This window comes from Protomyctophum parallelum (genome assembly GCF_964188405.1).
Source record: "Protomyctophum parallelum genome assembly, chromosome: 21".
Classification (NCBI taxonomy): domain Eukaryota; kingdom Metazoa; phylum Chordata; class Actinopteri; order Myctophiformes; family Myctophidae; genus Protomyctophum; species Protomyctophum parallelum.
Genome location: NC_139713.1, coordinates 37,071,122 through 37,094,405, shown reverse-complemented (window position 1 = coordinate 37,094,405; position 23,284 = coordinate 37,071,122).

Below are 23,284 nucleotides of genomic sequence, written 5' to 3'. Positions count from 1 at the left end.
AACCTCGTATGAATCTGATCTCAGGTCAGAATGTGTTAAAATGAGTGAACAGGATGTTATTGGACATGCTGAGCAGAGAGAGAGAGAGATGCGCGGCGGTGGAGCCGACAAGTCATAGGATCTGCCGTTAATTCCGGCGCACTGACTGAGGTCTCTCGAGTGTCGCCCAAAGCTACAGCCACGCAATCTGATACAGCTGCAGTGGTGAGAATGATGTGGGGGTGGACACACACACACACACACACACACACACACACACACACACACACACACACACACACACACACACACACACACACACACACACACACACACACACACACACACACACACACACACACACACACACACACACACACAAACTGTAAAAAGTCCTGCATCATGCCTCTCAATGTGTAGTCTCGTGTAGCCATACAACTCTTCCACAATCTCCGAATGCTATATGGCCGAAAGCCCTGTGCAGGCCAGTGTCATGTCCGAAGTGATGGAGACGGTTGTCTTGAGTAGAATTGAGAGGTTTGTTATGTCTGCAGATAACCAATTTGGTTTAAACCATTCTGACCTGAGATCAGATTCATACGAGGTTTCCGCCGGACACACACTGGTCTGATTAACCCATTCTGACCTGAGATCAGATTCTAAAAATGTCAGTCGTTCTTCGATTTTTCAAAAAATAGCAGACCTACAAGCTCGTATCGCGCCACTCGGTGGCGCGATATGAGCTTGTAGATCTGCTATTTTTCAATAGCTAAAGCACGACATGATGCCGACACCAAAATGGGTGCCCGGTCAGAATGGTTTAAAGAAAAAAACTTGGCACTGACCTTTGCATATTTGCACTAAAGGAAATGCTGGATAAAACTATAACAAGCACTATATGTTCACGTGTTTTATTGATGTGTCCAGAGCCTTTGACCGTATTAAAGGTATATTCAGTGATTTCACTTAATTCAAATATCACTTATTTCTTTGTTTTGTTGTGATAATCCTCCCTACTATAGAGTGTGCTGGCCATATAAGGAGTTCCTCCCTGTCCCCAGTTAACCCCTGGGGGTCAAAAAACCTTAGGTTTCGTTTTTGACTCTCTATCCTGATTGGACGAAAGGCTGGGTCCCACAGCCAAAAACGAAACCTAAGGTTTTTTGAGTGAAATCACTGAATATACCTTTAGTCATGAGAAGCTACAGTATTCATAACACTGTCCAAAAGTGGGGTCCCCAGTTATCTGGTTAGAATATTGGTGTATTGGTATGCACATAAGAAAATGAGGGTGAAGTGGGGAAATGTAACCTCTTCCATGTATCTAATACTATCCCCCATTTTTTTCAATTTATATATGAACGATTTTTCTTTGTGTTTAAATGCTTCTGGTACGGGATGTAAGGAAGGATCTTCAGCCCATACAGTGCTGGTCTCCAACAGCTCCTGAGAATATGTACGCAGTATGGTGCTGATTTTGATATTGTATATAATGCTGCTAAAAAGAGTAAGATTATGATTGTCAGAACCAGAGAAGACAGCAGGCAACCAACCTTCCCAGACTTCTATCTTGCTGGTAATATTCTCAGTGTGTGTAGTGAGTATGTGTACCTGGGACATGTTATTTCAGATGACCTCTCTGATGACGGCGACACTTTTAGACAACGTAGAAAGCTGTATGCTCAAGCAAATACACCGTGTCGCAAGTTCAGCATGCGTTCTGTACCTGTGAAAATCGCACTTTTTAAGGCATATTGCACATCCTTGTATACTGCTCATTTGTGGTGTCGGTATAAGCAAGAGAGCATGAGAAAACTCTGTATAATGATAGTATGAGGCTGCTGCTACGAGCTTCAAGAAGCTCCAGTGCTAGCCATATGTTTGTAAGTGTCGGGGTTGCTAGTTTTAAGAAACTTGATGTATACATTTTACTGTCTGCATGTTATAGACATTGAAAAACTGTATTTATATTGGTTGCAAGAGGGGTGAAGTGTCGGGCTTCATTGAATTTGTTTATTTTCTACTATGTGGTACTTTCAAGAGTACATTTATCAGGTTAACTTCATCTAGGAAGCAATTATTTTGTTCCCAATGTGGTGCACAGATATGTAAGTATAAGTACTGTACATTATATTGAGTACTACTTTATATATATATTTTCGGACTATCTGTGTAATATGTGTGTACTTTACTTTTGACTCCAGTGCATACGAAGGATAGAACTATAGTATAAAATTATCCACTTATATTAAGCCCTATAGTGAAAACAGCAGATCTACAAGCTATCTTTTGAACATTTCTGGAAGATATTTGTTTTAATACAGCAATGCATTGACATGAAAACATAAAAGTATTTTTTAAAGCATCTACTCTTGAATAGCCTTATACTTATTGTACTCCCAATACATTTTGACAGAGCAACTTTCACGTGCTTATTAATATTTGAGCCCCCCCTTTGACTCTCTTTAATCAAACATAATAAGGTCTGTTTTCACCTCTCTCAGATCTCTCTCTCCGCGGTATACGTTTTCCGACAGCCGTTCGGCAGACATCACTCCACGGTGGAATGAGTGAGTGCCGTCGGTCGCATAGATCTGTGCTTAACCCATTCTGACCTGAGATCAGATTCATACGAGGTTTCCGCCGGACACACACTGGTCTGATGAACCCATTCTGACCTGAGATCAGATTCTAAAAAATGTCAGTCGTTCTTCGATTTTTCAAAAAATAGCAGACCTACAAGCTCGTATCGCGCCACTCGGTGGCGCGATATGAGCTTGTAGATCTGCTATTTTTCAATAGCTAAAGCACAACATGATGCCGACACCAAAATGGGTTCCCGTTCAGAATGGGTTAATAATTCACTCCATCTCCCACGTCAGTCAGTCACCGGCGACGGCTCGGCATCACATCAGAGTTTTGTCTTGAGCTTGTGGACTTACGTTAGTGGAGATCAGTGGAGTCGGAGAATTCCCCCCGGCCCTTTCCCCCCATGGCCCAGAAGGTCACTTTGCCGCAGGCCTTCTCTCTGCCGTTCCTACGCTCCAAAGGGGTGCGGGGGGGACACTAATGAGAGAGGACGAGACGAGGAGAGAGGGGAAAGGGGAGAGAGAGAGAGAGAGAGAGAGTCAGAGTCCAGAGGCCAGATGTATATTTTAAGTTATATAGACTGATGTTAATGTGTTGCATTGTTGGTTGTATTTGCTCTGACACCACATGGCTGATGCTGCTTCTGTGAACGCTGTTCTGTGGCCTGAAAACATGATCAAAAGCTGTTGACAGATCGTGTGTGTGTGTGTGTGTGTGTGTGTGTGTGTGTGTGTGTGTGTGTGTGCGTGTGCGAGATACTCTTTCTGTCACCACTAGCTTTAATCATTTGTTAAGGCCATGCATGGCAGAACTTAGTGCTGACCCCGCCCACGCTTTGTGTGTGTGTGTGTGTGTGTGTGTGTGTGTGTGTGTGTGTGTGTGTGTGTGTGTGTGTGTGTGTGTGTGTGTGTGTGTGTGTGTGTGTGTGTGTGTGTGTGTGTGTGTGTGTGTGTGTGTGTGTGTGTGTGTGTGTGCGTGTGTCTCAGAGCTGCAGCTAATGACCCCGGCGAAGCACCTTAATGACAAGACAGACACGGTCCTCCCTGCTGTGCCATGGCCCACGACTAATAGTGAGTCAAACAACACAAAGCATTGTACACCTTAAAGAAAACATCAATAGGGGAAAAAGACCACAAAAACATAGGCTTTGCACTGCTGCGAGCCAATGAGAACGCGGGGGGGGGGGGGGGCGAGTGGTGATGCGTGGCAGCGCTGCCTATATGAGACGAGACTGAATGGAAAAATCACAGTTTGTTGGTTTATCTCTTAGCGCTAATTCCTCATTAAAAGCGGTCCGAGGCAGCAGGGGCCCTTTGATAGAAAGTCGGCAGTGTGTTTGCTTTACTTCTCCCCAGCGCTGTCATCTGCTATATAGGCCCACTGTGTGAGTGGGCTGCAGCCACTATAGGAGATCGTGTTGATATGCCTGATTTAACCCATTCTGACCTGAGATCAGATTCATACGAGGTTTCCACTGGACACACGCTGGTCTGACGAACCCATTCTGACCTGAGATCAGATTCTAAAAATGTCAGTCGTTTTTTTTTATTTAAAAAAAATAGCAGACCTACAAGCTCGTATCGCGCCACTCGGTGGCGCGATATGAGCTTGTAGATCTGCTATTTTTCAATAGCTAAAGCATAACATGATGCTGACACCAAAAGGGGTGCCCGTCAGAATGGGTTAACATGCATCTTTTCTTCACAATAAAGGAGAACTTCGTGCTAGAAGGCTTTCTTGCTTTTATTTGTAGTTAAGTCCCCAGTCCCTACCAAAGACGTCCAGGTGTTATCTTGTGCAAAAAAACCGCATTATTGGCTATATTACCCTACCCGACCATCAGCCCTGAATGGGGTGTTGGGTTTTTGTGCTAATTAATTCATAATGTAAATAGTATCCCGATATTAGCTGGTTGTGTTTAGTTGGAGTTTAGTTGGAGATGAGCTGACCTACCCAAGTTTCCCCGGTCAGAGAGATTTCGTGACAACAAAGTAACTTATGACAAGAATTCTCCGTTCACCATGGTTTCTACAAAGCAAAGCACAGAAATGGGATAATATTAACATCTGACAGTTAGATAGACCATTATGAATGATGGTAGCTGGCACTGGCGTAGGATAAGGGGGTGCAGCCAGTGCAGTGCACTGAGGCCCAGCGCCCCCTAGGGGCCCATGAGGGGAAGGGGAAAAAAGAAAAGAAACAGCTGACGAGCCGCTGTTTTGTGAATGAAATAGCTGTGGGCTGTGGCCGGTCGGTAAGGGGTTAAACTTCTGTGTGATGTATCCTTCCAAGCCCACTATACCATGTAATATACATCCTGCGTCTACTACATCCTGTAGTTCACTTAAGAAATAAAAGTATTGTTACAAGTAGCTTTTATTTTGAAGAGGAAGAGGAAGTTGTTTCGGTTGTAGCCAGCTACCATGACAGTGGTAGTGGTGCCGGGTGGTAGTGGAATAATACAAACAACATGCTTTTAGCCAAAACCGCATGCGTCTATGACTTAAACAATGTAGGCTAAACACTTTGGAATTACGTTAAACATGGTATATCCTCCGTGGCGGCGTCATTAGGTGAGTACTAGTAAATGAATTGTTAAGTTTCATAGTATCATTCATCATCAACAGGCTGTTGTTGATGCCCCCCAAAATGAAAAGGTTACACAGCCTACAGGATTCTCATTCTGTTACTGTCACTGCCTGCAAGGATGACCGCCGTGCCATTTCTTATAAACTATCTAATTCATACGTGGGTCGTCGTGGGTACACGTGGAGTTGTTGTTGTTGTTCATGCGCCACGGTGCGCGGTGTGGAGAGGGCATCAGAGCGCAGCGCAACAGCCTTATGGTATTGTCTGAATGTCTGTACTATCTCTGCACTAGCTCTTTCTGTCCAGTCCTACGTGTATAGGCTGGCGATTGTGGCGACTTATATTCGTTAATAAAGAGAGAGCTGTAAAGGGGATATATTGTCTATGGTCAGTTCATGGTGTGTAACTGTGTATCATTCTCGTTTTTAACCGGGCCGTGATAATGCGGCGCAATGACGGTAGGCAGTAGCCTAATACAATGTAACCAACCTGCGCAAGCATAAAAAAAATGGGTTTTAATTGTCTCGTCTGGTAACGGAAAATAACTTGTTACTTTTCTCAGAAGGTAATCTGTAACGGTAAGGGATTATTTTTATGGGCAGTAATCCAGTAACCTAACGACGTTACTTTAGAAAGTAACGATGCCCAACACTGCATATTATGAGCTGTGTTTTTATTTATTGATGTTTGATAGTTTGGAGACATCAGGCTGTGGTAGTTTTGTTTTTGTGCCCAAGTCAGGGCAGGTTGTTTATTGATGAATATATGGACACTGAGCTTGGAAGCTGAAAGGCTGGTTTTAATGAGTGATTGAAATATTTTGTTTGTTTGCAGAATTACAGTACACAACAGCACAAACTCAATACAAAGACTGTTAACTGTGAGTGGACGAGTTTACTCAATGCTGTACCATATGTTCTCATGCCAATAAAGCCCCTTTGAATTTAATTGAATAATTTAATTGTGTGGCCGGTCACCTCACCTGTAATGTTAGTCTATACCTATTGTGTGTGTGTGTGTGTGTGTGTGTGTGTGTGTGTGTGTGTGTGTGTGTGTGTGTGTGTGTGTGCATGGGCGCGCGCACGCACACTTGTTTATGGCGGTGGTGGGGGGCCTACAAAATATTCTCGCACCGGGGCCCACCATGACCTCCCTACGCCACTGGTAGCTGGCTACATTGCAAGTAAAGTCAAACATGCAACTAATCAACAGAATAAACAAGTACAAATTAGCACTGGGCATGTATACACTGGAACATAATATGTGAACAATCGTATTAAGGCAAAGTAATCAACATAATACATTTAAAGTCAATACAGAAACTCTCCCTAATCAGAGATTCTTGGGTGGTCAGCTCAGATCCAACATACACAACCAGCTAATATTTAATAGGCTCCACATAGTAACGCCGTTGCTGTGCTCCAGCCGTAAAGCGTGCACTCTCGTCTCGCTCCATGCAAGTGGACGGAGCTCGCGAAGTCTCGCGATAAGATGAGAGCTCACGCTTTACGGCTTAAAAACGGCGTTACTATGAAGTAAAGTGTGACACTTAACATATTATACTGTTGACATTATGAAGAGAAGATGTATAAAAAAAGTGATTTTTGAGCGACGGAAATAAGCGAATTAGGTCGGGTAGGGCAGCTGGCAAATAATGTGTTTTATTTTTTCACAAAATAAAAACTAGACCACTTTTATGGGGACTAAATAACAACTGCATCTAAAGGTGAGAAGGCCTGATTTATCCTTTTTTTTTAGTGTTTGTGTGTAGTTCGACCCACCAACCGAGTCACCATGTGAACAACAACATCAACTCAGTTATATTGTGTTTAAAGACCATAGGCTGTATTTCATATAGGTCATTCATTCCGTCACACTTTAACCCATTCTGACCGGGCACCCATTTTGGCGTCGGCATCATGTTATGCTTTAGCTATTTAAAAATAGCAGATCTACAAGCTCATATCGCGCCACCGAGTGGCGCGATACGAGCTTGTAGGTCTGCTATTTTTTTTTATTATCGAAGAGCGTCTTGACATTTTTAGAATCTGATCTCAGGTCAGAATGGGTTCGTCAGACCCAGTGTTTGTCCGGCGGAAACCTCCGTATGAATCTGATCTCGGGTCAGAATGGGTTAAAGACCGCGTCCATCAAAGCCAAGCTCCAGTTCAGCTCATTTTTCAACTCCTGCTGCCTCACGTCCATTTTTTAATAAAGCCACCGGAAAGGGTTATAGGAGAATTAGGGACTAGGTGGAGGAGGAGGGGAGATGGTGGGTGGGTGTACTGGCGACTGGCGAGGGTCTGGGGGTGTTAGGGCGCTAATTCCAGCCTCGCTCGACGCTCGGTTTGGGATCTCATTAGTGCAGTGTTGTACTGTCACACACACACGTCCGCTTGCTCAATCATTACAATGAAAGACGTGTTTAAATCCAAAATGAGTTTCGTGCTTGGAAACCTGTCCCCTCGCCGCCCCCCCTGATCCAGAGAAAAGCCTGATTTATGGGGGTGCCGACCCAGGAAATACCACAGACCTCAATCTTGTTGCCCTCATTTTATTTTTTTCCTTTTTTTCTTTTTCCAAGTTTGAAGATTGATTTGTGTTACACTATTACTCTGGACTTTCATTCGACTTTCTTTTTCCGTTTCTCCGGCCCTCCGTCCAAATATTCAAATGATTCCTCGTCTTTAGCCTCCTTAGCTTGGATCTTTATTAATTCAGTAACAGGGGTCTCCCTGTCTCTCCAGCTCTTTAATAAACAGAAGTTTCTTTCAGGTAGGTGACAACTTCAGGGGAGAGTAGCTATTCATGAGCTTAATTTTCATAGTGTTCTAGTTCCAATTTTCTCTGCTTATTTCTTTGTGCCGTCACTTACAATTCCACTTGTTTAATCTGTATCCTGACTGCGTTCTCTATCCTAATTGGTATCCAAGGTTCAGTCTCAGTTTCTGAAAATGCATTTTCTGTTTACTAACAAGCTGGAGAGACATGGAGACGCCTGTTACTGAACAAGCACTATATAGCAATTAGTACTATCCCAATATAGAGCTTTCTAACACTTAGAAAATCACTTACACTACCTTTTTAATTTGTTAGGTTAATTAAATGAGGAGCATACCTTTAGCTCCTCAGGAGTGATGAGTCTCACCTGCTGTTTGTGGGGGTGGTACACAGCCTGAGGGATTGGCTCAAAATGATGGAACAGGTGTGCATCTTCCTTTCTACGTTGTCGCTATAAAGCTGAAATAAAGTGAATCCTTCGCCTGAAACCGGTGTGCTCCTTTCATAGATTATCAATTAAACTTTGCATCTTAAAGAGCAACATGCTAAATGCCGTACTCTTAACCCATTGATGCCTGAGGCCGAATCTGGGAACGCCTTCTAGGGCCTGACCTAAGGTTTTTTGAAAACCTTCAAATTCTGATGATTTTTTTTTTTAATAGTTATGTTGCTACATGTATCCACACTTTTCCTGGGCTGTGTGTGCTCCAGTTCCTGTTGATTTCATTGGATATCATTGGTCATCTGACCAGTTTCATTGGCTTTCATTGGATCAAATCGACAGGAACTGGAGCACACACAGCCCAGGAAAAGTGTGGATAGCAATAGCTGATGAGACACAGAGAGCGCGCCGGCATCAAGGGTAGAACAACGTATACGTTGCACCAGGCGTCAATGGGTTAAAGGGAGCAAACTAAATGGGCATACGGGTGAAAAACAACAACATATTATGGTCCATCAAAATATATTCTATGTCCTAAATATTAATAGGTGGCCTTATAGGTGAAATGAAAAGGGAAATTAAGAGGTGACACTGATTTAGCCAGACTAATAATCGTGCATTAGTCAGAGGCTAAGGAAGTAAAGTAGGCCACAGTGGCATATTGTTGGTATGAGCCATACAACCAGGGCATCTGTTCCTCTTTATTTTGCCAGGCTAAGTAATAGTGCTTTCCAGCTGTCTTCCAAAATTGTTTTATACGGCATGGCTCTGCTACGAGAGAGGAATTTGTATGCATACCAGTAGACCACATAAGTATACCTTTTTTTTCAAACTTCATAACAACAAGTCAACACATTTGGAATCATATATATGTAAGTATGAGATCCATGTTGGAGCCATGCTTTTCCAATGTAGATATCTGGATTAGATTTGTATTAAATTGATTTTGAACTTGATACTTGCATAATTGCATAATGTATTGCAAAATAGTTGCTAAAGTGTGTTATATCTTCTTCACTGCTTTGGCGATATACTGTAGGTTCCTCATCCGATGGCAATAAAGCTCATTTTTAATTTGAAAACCTTTTGAAAAGGAGGAAAATTCCTTCGGGACAGCAAGCTTCCCTAAATGTATCGCCTGCCACTGCCAGTAAGAGAAGGAAAGACAGTAAGCGCTCTCCCCATCTCTGAAGATGAGCTGAAGTTCAAACAGAGAAGTGATTCCTCTACTGTATGTGTATGTGTACCTACAGTATCTCATTTCCCTGTGCACCGTTATCCTTCTCACTCTCATTAACCCATTCTGAACGGGCACCCATTTTGGTGTCGGCATCATGTCATGCTTTAGCTATTGAAAAATAGCAGATCTACAAGCTCATAGCGCGCCACCGAGTGGCGCGATACGAGCTTGTAGGTCTGCTATTTTAGAAAAATCGAAGAGCGACTGACATTTTTAGAATCTGATCTCAGGTCAGAATGGGTTCATCAGACCAGTGTGTGCCCGGCGGAAACCTCGTGTATGAATCTGATCTCAGGTCAGAATGGGTTAAGGGGGCTTGACTATCCTCTAAATCCACCCGGGTTTGATCATTAGGACGTACAGGAGGAATCAATCCTGTGAGTGAATTCACATCACATACACCTCCAGCTCTCATCAAATGACCTTGACTACTGCTGCCGCCAGCCTATACCCTGCCTTCAGACGAGAGGCGGAGAGTGATGTGCCTCATTTATGCTTGGTTGAATATTGTGGTGCACCGAAAAGGGCTGATCTACAAGCCCACAACGTGCTGCCGTTGCGATGTGTCGTGCACTTGTAGATCTGCTGTTTTTGGTGCACGGTACACCGGTGAGCAACTAAGGATAAATCAGGCAGTGTATGCAATGTACAGTAATATCTATCTATCTATCTATCTATCTATCTATCTATCTATCTATCTATCTATCTATCTATCTATCTGGTCATTTAAATCTGAGAACTACTGAGACCTAATTGAACTCTCACACAATGTATTTTTGTGTGCAGCCTATAGTGTATTGGCACACGACTGGAGAGGTGAGCTCTAATGATGAATGTGACTATTTCAAAGTTCAGCTCCCATGCAGCTAATGGTAATAAGAGCCCGTGTTGGCTAGCAGCTGTAAGCCAGAGGCCACTCTCTTCGGGGTTAGATAATGGGTATAGCTCACGCTCTGTTAGCTAACCTGTGTTTGCTCTATGTCAGCTTCTCTAAGCTTGTTTTCTTATGGTGATTACAATGTCAGTGCGATTCTGGGTGCCCCTGGTTACTGTGTCAGCTTCCTAGAGCGCCAAGGCCCCAGCCCTTGTTATAGTGAATTACAAAGTGACACCAGCTGGATCATATACGCTGTCAGCTCTGAATGTGAGACACTGACGCGTGCAGACAGAGCTCATACTATGTCAGTGTTGTTAGTCAGACTTTGCAAGCACATTGTCTAGATTTCCAGGTATTAAAGAGGATGTGTCACCTGTATGTAACTGTGATATGTTTGTATAGGTAAAGATGAGATTATCCATAGCCAGCAGTTCTTTCTGCATGCGGTGAGGAAGGATATGCAGGTGGCTTGGTGGTGAAAGATGAATGTGTTTGCGACTGGGGCAAATGTCACTGTTACACAACTGAAGAGTAATAACCACAGTGAGGGCCGACGCACTCCTTTTTCCCCTGCTTTGCTCCTCCGTGCAGAAAACTGGGCATGGTTTCAAAGCCTCCCTCTTTTTCTCGCTCTGACTCAACGGGATAAGGGGAGCGAGGAGAAGAGAGCGTCTCTCTCTCTCTCTCTCTCTCTCTCTCCTACAGTCCCACTGTAAATTTGTCATCCTGTTCTTTGATCAGGACAAAAGGATTCCTGGTAGGGTGGCAACGCCAAACAGTAGTACACTTTAACAATACAACATTTCACTGCCTGGAAGTTATGGATCTCTGTCTCTCTTTCTGTATCTCTCTCTCTCTGTCTGTCACACACATACACACACACACACACACACACACACACACTGACACAATGTCGAGGTCTACCATTGACATTCTTATGAGCCAGTGTTGTATCTTTTCTTCCAGGAGTTTGTAGATTATAACCTTATTTCCCCACTCTATCAAGAACGAGAAATGAGCTCCGTTTTCCCAGGCAAAGTCCTTCTTTTATTCAATCAAGGCATGTCCCATAGTTACATCAAGTTACAAGCATTCAAGTCATCCTCCCATGGTATACCTCCAGGCCAGGTCAAGCCCTGTCCTCCATGGCCTCCAACCCACAAGTCCCCCCAAAACCTCCCAGCACATCTCTTTATACCACATAACCTGCAGTGGGTGTCACCTTTTGTCCCTGTGTGTGTGTGTGTGTGTGTGTGTGTGTGTGTGTGTTAATCAAAAGACCCCCAACTGTGACAGTCCCTAGACAAACTGTAGCCTCCTGTCCTTATCAAACAAACAGGAAGGCCTATAGATAATATCAGATGCCCCAAGAAGGCCCACAAGGCCAATTGATATGCAAATAGTTACAACACTGTAATGGGATGAAGGGAGAAAGGCTTGCACTATAACTAACCAAGTATATATATATATGATTCAAATTACACGACACTCCCCCCTACTAATAGTCCTCAAGGCTATTAGTCTAAAATATGAATCATAATTTGGCTCCACATGTTTTCCTCCCCACAATCCCCAAATGTTCAAATTCCCAAAAATGTCTCAATTAAACCTGAAACCGAATCCCTTTGTAAGATAAGTACCCTCCTCCCCCCTGGATACTGAGAAGGTAAAACACAGTCAGGTTGACACAACACTCGAAACAAAATGAACAAAATCAATAGCTATGTTATTTGACATCTGCTAGATAATGACCCTAATAAAACTTAAAACATTAAAAGAAAACAGTAAATAGAATTAAACAGACTGATTAAAAATGAATTCAAATATATAAATGTTCCCCAACATTCTTTCTCTTACAGACAGGCCTGGCCAGGACTTGAATACACTCAGAGACACATAACACCCCTTGCACCTCTGACCCCCCTCCCCCCCCCCCTGCCAGCTGTGCAAAGGAGAGAAGAGAGGCTGATCCCTGTACCTGTATGGACATTAATATTTGTGTGAAAGTGGATTCCAATATCGACTTGATAAGAATAATATTCCCTTATAAATATCCCCCTCTCCCCCCCTTAGTTTGTGAGTAACTTTCACAGAATAATGGACAGATGAATAGCCCTGCAGAAACCATCATCTGACCCAATGATCTGGAAAGCAACACAAACCAAGAGCTAAAACAATATTTGTCAATCAGACTGTACTATTGCAATCTCAATCTCAAGAATAAATGAATGAAGAAACCTACAGTACATGAAAATCAAACATCAATACATCAACATGGAAACAATAGATTACCACTATTCCTCAGTGCACTTAGATGGAGTCTAGGAAAAGTCAGTTGTCAGATGACAGCTAGGTGACAGCTCAAAAGCTATGCTGTCAATAGCACAGAGGGGGGGCGTCTCAGTGTGCAGCCTCTTAGAGTCTCTCGTTGCGGTTTCTGATCACACTGTCCAGCAAAATGACCATGTGTCCTACAGTTATGACACTCTCCTTTCATCCTCCAGCTTTCTGAACTGTGACGTGTCAGTGGAATATATCCTTGCTGAGGTGCACGTGCAGCCCACTGATAGGGTGACACTGGCTGTTGTGGTGCCCTCACTCTCCATGGCGGCACTTTTTGTTGGTCTGCGCTGTCCTGCAAATGTGTCACTTCTGGTTGAATCAGTCTCTCTTCTTGAATCTTTGTCAGCACTTCCGCTTGTAGTGACACTGTATTCTCGTTCATTTGACGTACAAGGTCAACATCTTCAAGTCTTTGGAACTCCTGTTTTTTCCTGTGTAGCTCAACTGCGTGCGCGATATGATCTGTGTAGGTTTCCAATGGCATAGTGGTCAGGGAGACTACTTCCTCCAGCTTCGTCTGTACAGGCCCTGGCAGTCCCTGGAATATCTTGTCTCTAACAAGTGTCCGGTCGAAACCTGGACCGCGGGCGTCATTCCCCGTCACGTTCGTCCAGATCTGGTGCGCTTTGGCCACATATGCCCTGGGGTTTTCGCTGTCAGTCAGGGGGTCAATCAGAATTCTGTCTGGGTTCAGATCCGTGGGGTACAGCTCTCGGAGTGCTCTGCTTATCACTCCTTGGTTTTCAGCGTACATGTCTCCATCCCCCACGGCAGTGTCTTTATAGGCCTGCATTCCTGCCCGGTCTAGGACTTCATTCAACCTCTGAATCCCCACCAGTTGCGCTAATAGTCTCTTCATATCTCCCACGGCCAAGGGAACTCCCACCATCATTACATCGAATTTCGCTAGCCACGGGTATGCTCCTTCCTGTATTGGCGGCAGTTTTGTGACGAGATCTGTCATATCCATATGGAGCCATGGCTGGTAGTCAACATGCGGACCGCGTACCGTCATTGGCAGTATTTTGGCGGGGGCCATCGTCTTGCTACTTCCTCCTCCCTTGTCCTCATTTTCTCTGGCCGGCTCCCAGTTCTCCTCTTCTTCCCTGCCCTCAGTGTCTGATGTTCCACCCTTCTCATCCCGGGATCCGGTCCTCTTCTTCTTACTCTGGTTTCGCGTCTCCATCCCTACCCTCGGTGCTGGGCCTGATGCCTTTGCCCTGCTCTCCCGGGCTTCCTCCAAGAGCTCCTTCAGGTCTTTCATCTGCCGGTCCAGGGCCTCCTCTCTTAACGACATGGCAGCCATGGCAGTCATTGTTTCCTGTAGTGCCTCCTCGTGCCTCCTCCCTCGGCCCTGTCCTGACCGTTTCTGCCTCTTGTCCCCTTCGACCAGGAATCGACTGACCTCCTCCTCCTCTCTCGTCAACGCATCCAGACTGGCCATCAGACTATCCGCGATGGGTTTGTTGTCTTTGTATACCTTCAGGTCCTTCGCTTGGCGTGTCTTGCATTCCCTGATCTCGATCAGCCTCATTCGGAAAGCCTCGGCATCCAGGGCGAGGGTACCCCCATCCGCGCCATCTCCACTTCCGTCCTCCGATCCTAGTGCGCGACTGGCAGTCCTCTTCTTTGGTCTGCATGGGCGCCTGCTCAAAGCCCCCCTGGAGTCTCTCCCACGTCTCTGGCTCAAATTTGTGCGAGTGTGGGGAAGCCTCTCACAATCACTGCTGTCCTGTTCAAAGTCCTCATCACTTTTGTTGATGCTCTTCCTCTTCCTCTTACTTCCACTCTGCCTGGTTTTCAGCTTGTCCAGTTCTCGAGCAGCTTCACATCCTGCGGTCAAGTCCACTTCTTCCATAGCAATTGTAGCAATACTTTCCATAAAGTTCTGTGCAGTGTCTTTGTCCCCACATTTCTCATAGAGTCGTCTCAAATGCTGTAAGTCTCTCTTCTTGCGGGCTTGAGTAGAACTGTCATCCTCAGTGTCAGAATCAATGTTCGTGTCTGTGTTGGGGCGGGCTGCCCTTCTGTAGATGTCTTGTAAACTGTCTCTGTGGCTGTGCGCAGCCTCATCATGTAGGTCAATCAAGTCGAGGACCAGATGGGCCTCTTTCATCAGAATTTCACTCAAACGTGTCTCTATAGCACGCATATACTGTCTCTGTGTCCTTAATTCACTGGTCACGTCCTCTTTCAGGGAACGTACCCGCTCCAGCTCCCTCTTAACAGAGCGTTGGGTGTCGCTGTCCTCTGGCTTTGATGTCCTCATGTCACTGTTCTCCAGAAAGTCCACCTCAGTCTGTGCTGAGTTGTCGCTGTGACCCACAATGTCAATGCACTGGTTCTGGTTGTCTGTGCTGCAATCAGCGGAAATCTTCTCCTCCGGCAGTACTGACACAGACAATGGTGCGGAGTCTGACAATTTCCTGCTCATCCCCTCACTGACAGTAGGCCTCTGGCTCGCTCTATGTGCGACAATATGAGGACCCATTTTCACTTTTGATTTCAATCTTCGAGTCCGCCCCTCTTCACAGAACAAGTCTAAAACTGACAGTTCTTCTTTCCTTTTCATTTCTCTCTCTTTTGTCGTCTCATCTGCTCTATATTTACACACCTCTGCCTTTATAGATTCAAGGTCTTCTACCTCGAAAGAGCCCTCTTTTGGCCATGGCGGCCAACGATTATGCCATTTTCCTGAAATGCTGGAAATATTCTTAGATGGATATTTCTTGTGCATAATCTGCACTGGAGTACGCTTTGTGGCCATAACTACTGAATTGTAGCTAATCTCACTAACTGTTACTCATTCTGGGTGACACTCACGCATGCATGTCTCCTCACCTCCCACAGTCACAGACACGCATACTCATTTGCATACTGGCCCCATAGAATGAGCAGATAGTCCACAAACTCACTCACTCACTCACTCAAGGAAAACAGGCAATACTTTCTTATCCCCGTTCCCACAGGAAAGTGTAAAATAAAGAAATGAGATAGACAAACTATATACTTAGTCTGCAATTTAAGAAAGAAATATAGACTGATTTAGGGAAAATACCCCCCTTGATCACTTCAGTGACCTGCCACCAGCATGTCTCACTATCTCATTTGCATTTAAGCAACCATGCCAGTGGTTTCGTCCCTAAGGTAAATTTACTTATATGCAGACTATACATTTTGACTAAAATAAACCTGTAGGCTTAACAATCCAATTTAACCTATCTAATTTTACAAAAGATCAATGAAATATCCTAAATGTGAAATGTATTCTCATACTAAACTCAAAATTTTGATTTAACCCCAAATTAAAGCCAATTTAATTTTAAACCTGAACTAAACCCCCAATGTAATGTCTATATACTCCCCCCTCTGAAACTTGTTTCACATGTTTCAGAAATATCTAAAAGAAACCAATTAACGCTTTACAAAAAACCAGCCCAAATTTAAACCACCTAAGTAAAAAATAAAATCCTCCCCCAGCCCTCAGCCCTTGAGACAAAGGAAGGCCCCCACTAAACCAGCAGAGCAACGCGAAACAATGAATAAATGCCAAATCACACCCAAACAACGTGTAAGTCACTGAACAACAGCAATTTATACAGCCAAGACCGCACAATTAAAAGAAATAGCAACAAAAGACTTGATTGAGAACTATTTGGCATTCAATCACAGCTCACAATGATCTACCAGCACTAACATATACATGAACATCGACTCACAGACAAAACTCAAACAAACCAAACACATACACACACAGTCGCTCACTCATACCACACACGCTCAATCCCTAAACTCCCTAACACAGTGTGCACTGACCTACACTATCATCCAAACACTCAGCTTACGAATTCTTGCCAGTCCTTGGTTCGCAGAACTCACTCCAAAAAAAAAAATAGAAATTAAGGAAAATCCACAAAATCCTTCGCAGGTCCAGTGTTCGTGCCGCAGAATTATCCACGGAATCGAATTTTCACGTCGGGCGCCAAAATCTGTTGTATCTTTTCTTCCAGGAGTTTGTAGATTATAACCTTATTTCCCCACTCTATCAAGAACGAGAAATGAGCTCCGTTTTCCCAGGCAAAGTCCTTCTTTTATTCAATCAAGGCATGTCCCATAGTTACATCAAGTTACAAGCATTCAAGTCATCCTCCCATGGTATACCTCCAGGCCAGGTCAAGCCCTGTCCTCCATGGCCTCCAACCCACAAGTCCCCCCAAAACCTCCCAGCACATCTCTTTATACCACATAACCTGCAGTGGGTGTCACCTTTTGTCCCTGTGTGTGTGTGTGTGTGTGTGTGTGTGTGTGTGTGTTAATCAAAAGACCCCCAACTGTGACAGTCCCTAGACAAACTGTAGCCTCCTGTCCTTATCAAACAAACAGGAAGGCCTATAGATAATATCAGATGCCCCAAGAAGGCCCACAAGGCCAATTGATATGCAAATAGTTACAACACTGTAATGGGATGAAGGGAGAAAGGCTTGCACTATAACTAACCAAGTATATATATATATGATTCAAATTACACGACACCAGCAGCATCAGTTTGGGCTGTTCTAATAAGCGTGGCTTATTAAAAACATTTGTTTATTTATGCATATGCATTCTTGTTATTTATTCACCTATTAATTTATTTATCCACACGTTTTGTTTTTTTGAGTGCACGATCCATGGTATATGTGGAGCCGAGAGCACACACGCGCGCACGCTGCAGCAAGATGTCGGGATCTTTTTAACCCATTCTGACCTGAGATCAGATTCATAACGAGGTTTCCGCCGGACACACACTGGTCTGATGAACCCATTCTGACCTGAGATCAGATTCTAAAAATGTCAGTCGTTCTTCGATTTTTCAAAAAAATAGCAGACCTACAAGCTCGTATCGCGCCACTCGGTGGCGCGATAATGAGCTTGTAGATCTGCTATTTTTCAATAGCTAAAGCATAACATGATGCCAACACCAAAATGGGTGCCCGTTCAGAATGGGTTAACTAGGCTCATTAGCCGCAGAAGGCGGCACCGGTTAATTAAAATAATTCCCTGTTATCGCTGCTGCTTCGGTCAGCCAAACGATACCGGGGGAGCGCTGTGCTGCGTAGCACAGGCTGCTCTCGCCTGGCGAACGGCACCGCTATACCACTCCGGATCGCACCTAATTAGCGCCGGAGGAGGAATATTTTAACCGAGAATTAACATGCCGCGCTTCGGCCGATGCACTAATTGACGAGCCCCCCATCTGAGGCTCGGTGGTGGAAGAAGAAGCCTGCGTTTGTACAGCGGAGCGTTTCGTTCAGCTCGAAACACGCGTAGAATGTTCAACCATTTCATAATTAGTGAGAATCAAAAACGCTGCTTGTTTAGTGGTGGACTTGAGTTGATTTTGTTATGGGTGTTGCATAGCCGTGCATGCTCACCCAGTGGAGCTGCTGCCCTATGTTACACCATGACCTTTATTGCACCCGTGTGGCTCAGCTTGAAAGCAGGTAGGGACTAGTGAAGTGGCAACGGTCTAAATAAATAATCCATGTTGAATCCTCAAAGGTCCAGTCTAATAAAAACCTTTTCACAGCCCCTAATCCAGGGGAATATATAGGCTGAACCTTCTCAGTACTGTATAAGTGACACTGTATTTTTCGTGCGTGCGTGCGTGCCTCGTGGGCAAATCTTTCTTGTCCCCATGGGGGGACAAGAAAGATTCAAGTTGCTTAAGGCATTTCGGAGTATAGGTTCAGGGTTAGAATTAGGCATTTAGTGTTTAGGTTTGTAGTGTGAGTTAAAGTTAGCCTAAGGATATCGGTTAAGTAATAATGGCATTTTTAATGAAAAATGGTCTCAATTAGAATCAAGAGGAATGTGTTAATAACTCATACAGGTATATATATATATGTATTATAGCAAAAACCAAAGACATTAAAGATAAAAGGATAACAAAAAAGAGTCCTATGGGGGACTTCATCAACAAAGCATAACAAAGTAACACATAAATATATATTGTAAACAAATACAAACGCTATGTACGGTACAAAAGATGGGAACATTTATCTGCCCTTTTGGTCTCCTGAAAGGTGTTTTAGGTTTTTTTTAGGCCAATTTTGGAGAGGCCTTATAGTGACTTTCTTGATCACTTTTGATGCCATTGATGAATCAATGAATGAAAAAATACATAAACAATAAATCAATAAATCTGAGGTTCAATGTAGTGATGCGCAATTGATCGCTGTAGCATAATCTGAATAGGCCATAAACGTGCCATAAGAATACCATATCGGTATCGGAACCGTCTCAAAATAATACAGATTATTTTATCGGTTTTCACCAGCAAAAATGTTTTTAAATGAAAAATGCAAAAAAAAAAATCATCAATGAGTTCAATATAAATCAAAAGTGTCTAGTATACCTCTAGTCTAGAACAAAAGCCAAATCAAATATGATGTCAAATCTTAAGTAAAAATAAACTTTAAATTTTTCTACATTTAATTTTTGTCATTCAGTTGTGAAAACAGACACTTGGAAAAGAGTATAGGCTATTTATTGATTGATTGATTTAATTTATTAACAGGCTTTGGGCCAGGGATTGTTTCCATTGTGGTCCTCTGTATAATATCTGAGATCAGATCGGCTCAGAATCGGTATCGGCAGATATGACCCTACAAATAATCGGACATCGGATATCGGTCATAGTTTCATAATCGTGCACCCTATAGTTCAATGTCATCCCCCTCCCTTTTAGAGTCGCTGGTGTTTTCCTGCAACTTGTACCAATGTTATTTTGTGGTATTGCGTGCGAGGTGAGTGGGTGGGGAGCCCCTCTCTCTGACGGGTGTTTTGTTATCTCTGTGTTCGTTCCAGAAGTCAAACGGTGTGAAAGGCGTGCTCCATGCAGGAGCCACAGATCTTTTGATCAGGCCAGCGCTTCATGCTGCAGTATACTGTATATGCCCACGGAGCTCCACAGAAGCTGCAGCTTGGGTGTTGGTTAATTTATCCACTTTGAACCATGGGCCTCCCTGTTTTGCGCATGGCGAAGATTTCCAAGAATGTCAAATAAATGTAAAAAATAAATGATCCCATTCTCAACGGGAACCCATTTTGGTGTTGGCATCATGTTATGCTTTAGCGATTGAAAAATAGCAGATCTACAAGCTCGTAGCGCGCCACCAAGTGGCGCGCTACGAGCTTGTAGGTCTGCTATTTTTGAAAAATCGAAGAACGACTGACATTTTTAGAATCTGATCTCAGGTCAGAATGGGTTAATCAGACCAGTGTGTGTCCAGTGGAAACCTCGTATGAATCTGATCTCGGTTCAGAATGGGTTAATAAAAAAAGACCCATGGCGAGGAAGCGATGTGATTGACCAGTCGACTCTTTGCAGGTATAGGGGCAGTGCTACAATTATTAGCAGATCTATAAGCTCACATTGCATCGCAACACTTGGTAGGTCTGATGTTTCCGCTAGTCGATTAAATAGGCAAAATCTTCTCTTGCGTGTTTGACGTTTGTACCTGTCCGACGCTGGAGCTCAAATGCCCGGATGAAACTTTGTCCCCCCTATACATAGAAATACTGTAAAGCCATAAGCAGGGTCCCTGAGTCTATACATGTATGGAAAGATGTTTGTTATTGCTTACATGTTTTACTTTACAAGTAAGACGCGCAAACGCGGGAAGCGAACGCAGCTCGTAAATGGCAATAACAACAATTAGAATAAATTACATACTTTTTTAAGGTTTTCTTTTTAAAGTGTTTTTAAAGTTTTTTTTAAGTTAAGTTTTTTTGTGTTTTTTTAAGTTTAAGATTTTATTTTTAAGTTAAGTTTTTTGAAGTTAAGTGTTTTTAAAGTTTTTTTTTTAAGTTAAGTTTTTTTGTGTTTTTTTAAGATTTTATTTTTAAGTTAAGTTTTTTGAAGTTAAGTGTTTTTAAAGTTTTTTTTTAAGTTAAGTTTTTTCTTTTTCATTTTAAGTTAAGTTATTTTTTTTAAGTTAAGTTTTTTTTAAGTTAAGTTGTGTGTGTGTGTGTGTGAGTGCGTGCGTGTGTGTGTTTTGTGTGATACAGCTGCGCCCTCTGGTGGCGGGCGGGTGGTGTAACAGCGGGACAGACACACACACACGGACACACAGACATGATCTGCAGGGTCTCATAGTTAGTGCTCAGTGCATTCGCAATAATTCTAATGGACATATTTTGTTAAAAAGTTACATACTGTAGTGCTGCTTTAATTGTGCCCAAAAATAACAACAAAGGTTGTAAAAAAAATGAGACACAAGGTTTCTTCAACAGCAACGACATGTGGTAGAACTAGTAAGATTGCTGTAGGAACACACTCAATATCTTTGCTGTTCAAACACGCACGCACGCATGCACACACACACACACACACACACACACACACACACACATGTTGTTATATTCTGTCGAATAGAAACCTATTATCTCAACAAAAAAAAATCTTTTTTATGATCTTTTTCATAAATTAAATATAAATGTCCCACAAAAGTATCGCAAATTAATAGCCGCGCTCTGCGAGGTGCAAGGCGCTTAATTGAGCTTTTAATGTCTGCTTATTTGTTTTAATTTGAATGCTGAAAAAGTAATAGTTTTGGACATATGAGTTTTCCCGGCCACCGGACGACAATATATGCTTTTGAGGGGAGTCGCTGACACATGCACGGCGACACACAGAGACAAGCCTTCTCTCAGGCCTGTGTGTGTGTGTGTGTGTGTGTGTGTGTGTGTGTGTGTGTGTGTGTGTGTGTGTGTGTGTGTGTGTGTGTGTGTGTGTGTGTGCGTGCGTGCGTGCGTGTGCGTGTGCGTGTGCGCGTGCGTGCGTGCGTGCGCAGAGACAAGCTTCCTCCCAGGCCTCTGGGAGCTCTAATGGTCTTGTACAGTGCAGTCAGGGAGACTGAGGGTGAAGAGCAGTGCAAGGTGAAGCATGCAGCCCCACTTCCCGTTGAACACACACACACTTGCGCACGCGTGTGCACACGCACGTACACACACACACACACACTATACCAATCGTGCCACAACAACCTTTAGATACAGCAAAATTACAAGCTCCCTCTCATTCAAACACGAACACACACACACACACACACACACACACACACACAACTGCATTGCTCCACCAGTCAAACGGTGCTGTCTTGATGAAGCTGCCATTTCTAAAGAGAGCAGAGCATGAATTATGCAGTTCAGACTTTCACATGAGAGTTTTTTTTCTCTCTGCTCCTTCACTGCGTTCCTCTAAGCCAGCTGTTTTCTCCCTCTCTCTCTCTCTCTCTCTCTCTCTCTCTCTCTCTCTCTCTCTCTCTCTCTCTCTCTCTCTCTCTCTCTCTCTCTCTCTCTCTCTCTCTCTCGCCTGACTTTCCTATTCTGCCCTGACTTCTCTTCCACTCCCTTAACCTCTCATCTCGGCCCAGTCTCTATGCCTCCTCCACTTTTAGAGGGTTTTCTTTCCCCACCCCTGTAGTCCTTCCCCTCTCAGTTTACGCCCTGCCGTTCCCGCTCCCCTCCCCCTCCTCCTCCGCCTCCTCCTTCTTCTCTGCACTTACATGTAGACGCACCCCCCGCTCCTATACCGCTGATTTATGCTCGGTCGCGCATCGCGTCATCACGCATTGAAAAGAGCAGATCTGCAAGCTCACAAGGCATCGCGTTGCGAGCTTGTAGATGCGCCGTTTCAAACTCGGTATAAATCAGCCGTTATTCTCTCTCTCTTTCTCTCTCTCTCTCTCTCTCTCTCTCTGTGAATAGAACGCTGAGCCTATAGGAAGGCTCTACTCCAGAGGTATCACATTCTCATAAGTGTGTGAAATGAGAGAAGCGGAAGTCTTGCGGTCTTATGATCGGCCCCCACGGCTCATGTTCCCTTATATATAAAAGGGGACGACCGTGACAAAGTGTCCACTGTGATCGGCCACCAAAACGTGCCGGTCAACATGTTGTTGTGCAGTTTATTTAGTTTAGTGTGCTTGTGTGCGCGCTGCGCACGTGCGCACGTGTTATTGTGTTTCTTGGAACCCCACCAACACAAACAAGGTCACCTCCCTCTCTCTGGGAAGCCACCTATATGAGCCAATCACTGGGGTTGTTTCCCCCTTGTCCTTGTGGGATCGATTCCGGAGTGGCGTTGTCGGCTCGGTTCTGCCCGTCAGGGAGGAAGCCTATAGCGTGGCTAACGGGGGGCATATCATCACATGGCCCGGGAACGGGAAGGCCCGTACGTCGTCCGTGCAGATCCATCCATGTGGTCTCTGGCCCACTGCCACTCCCTCCGCCATTAGCCCGCCTTCAGTGGCGTGCACAGATAGACACTAGGGGGTGCTAGAGCACCCCCTGCCCTTTTTGGCAATTTTGCTCTTAAAAAAAAAACTTTTTTTTTCTTCTTAATTTGTAGTGTGTGGACCATGCGGTGACATTGATCAAATCTTGATAGAAAACGCTT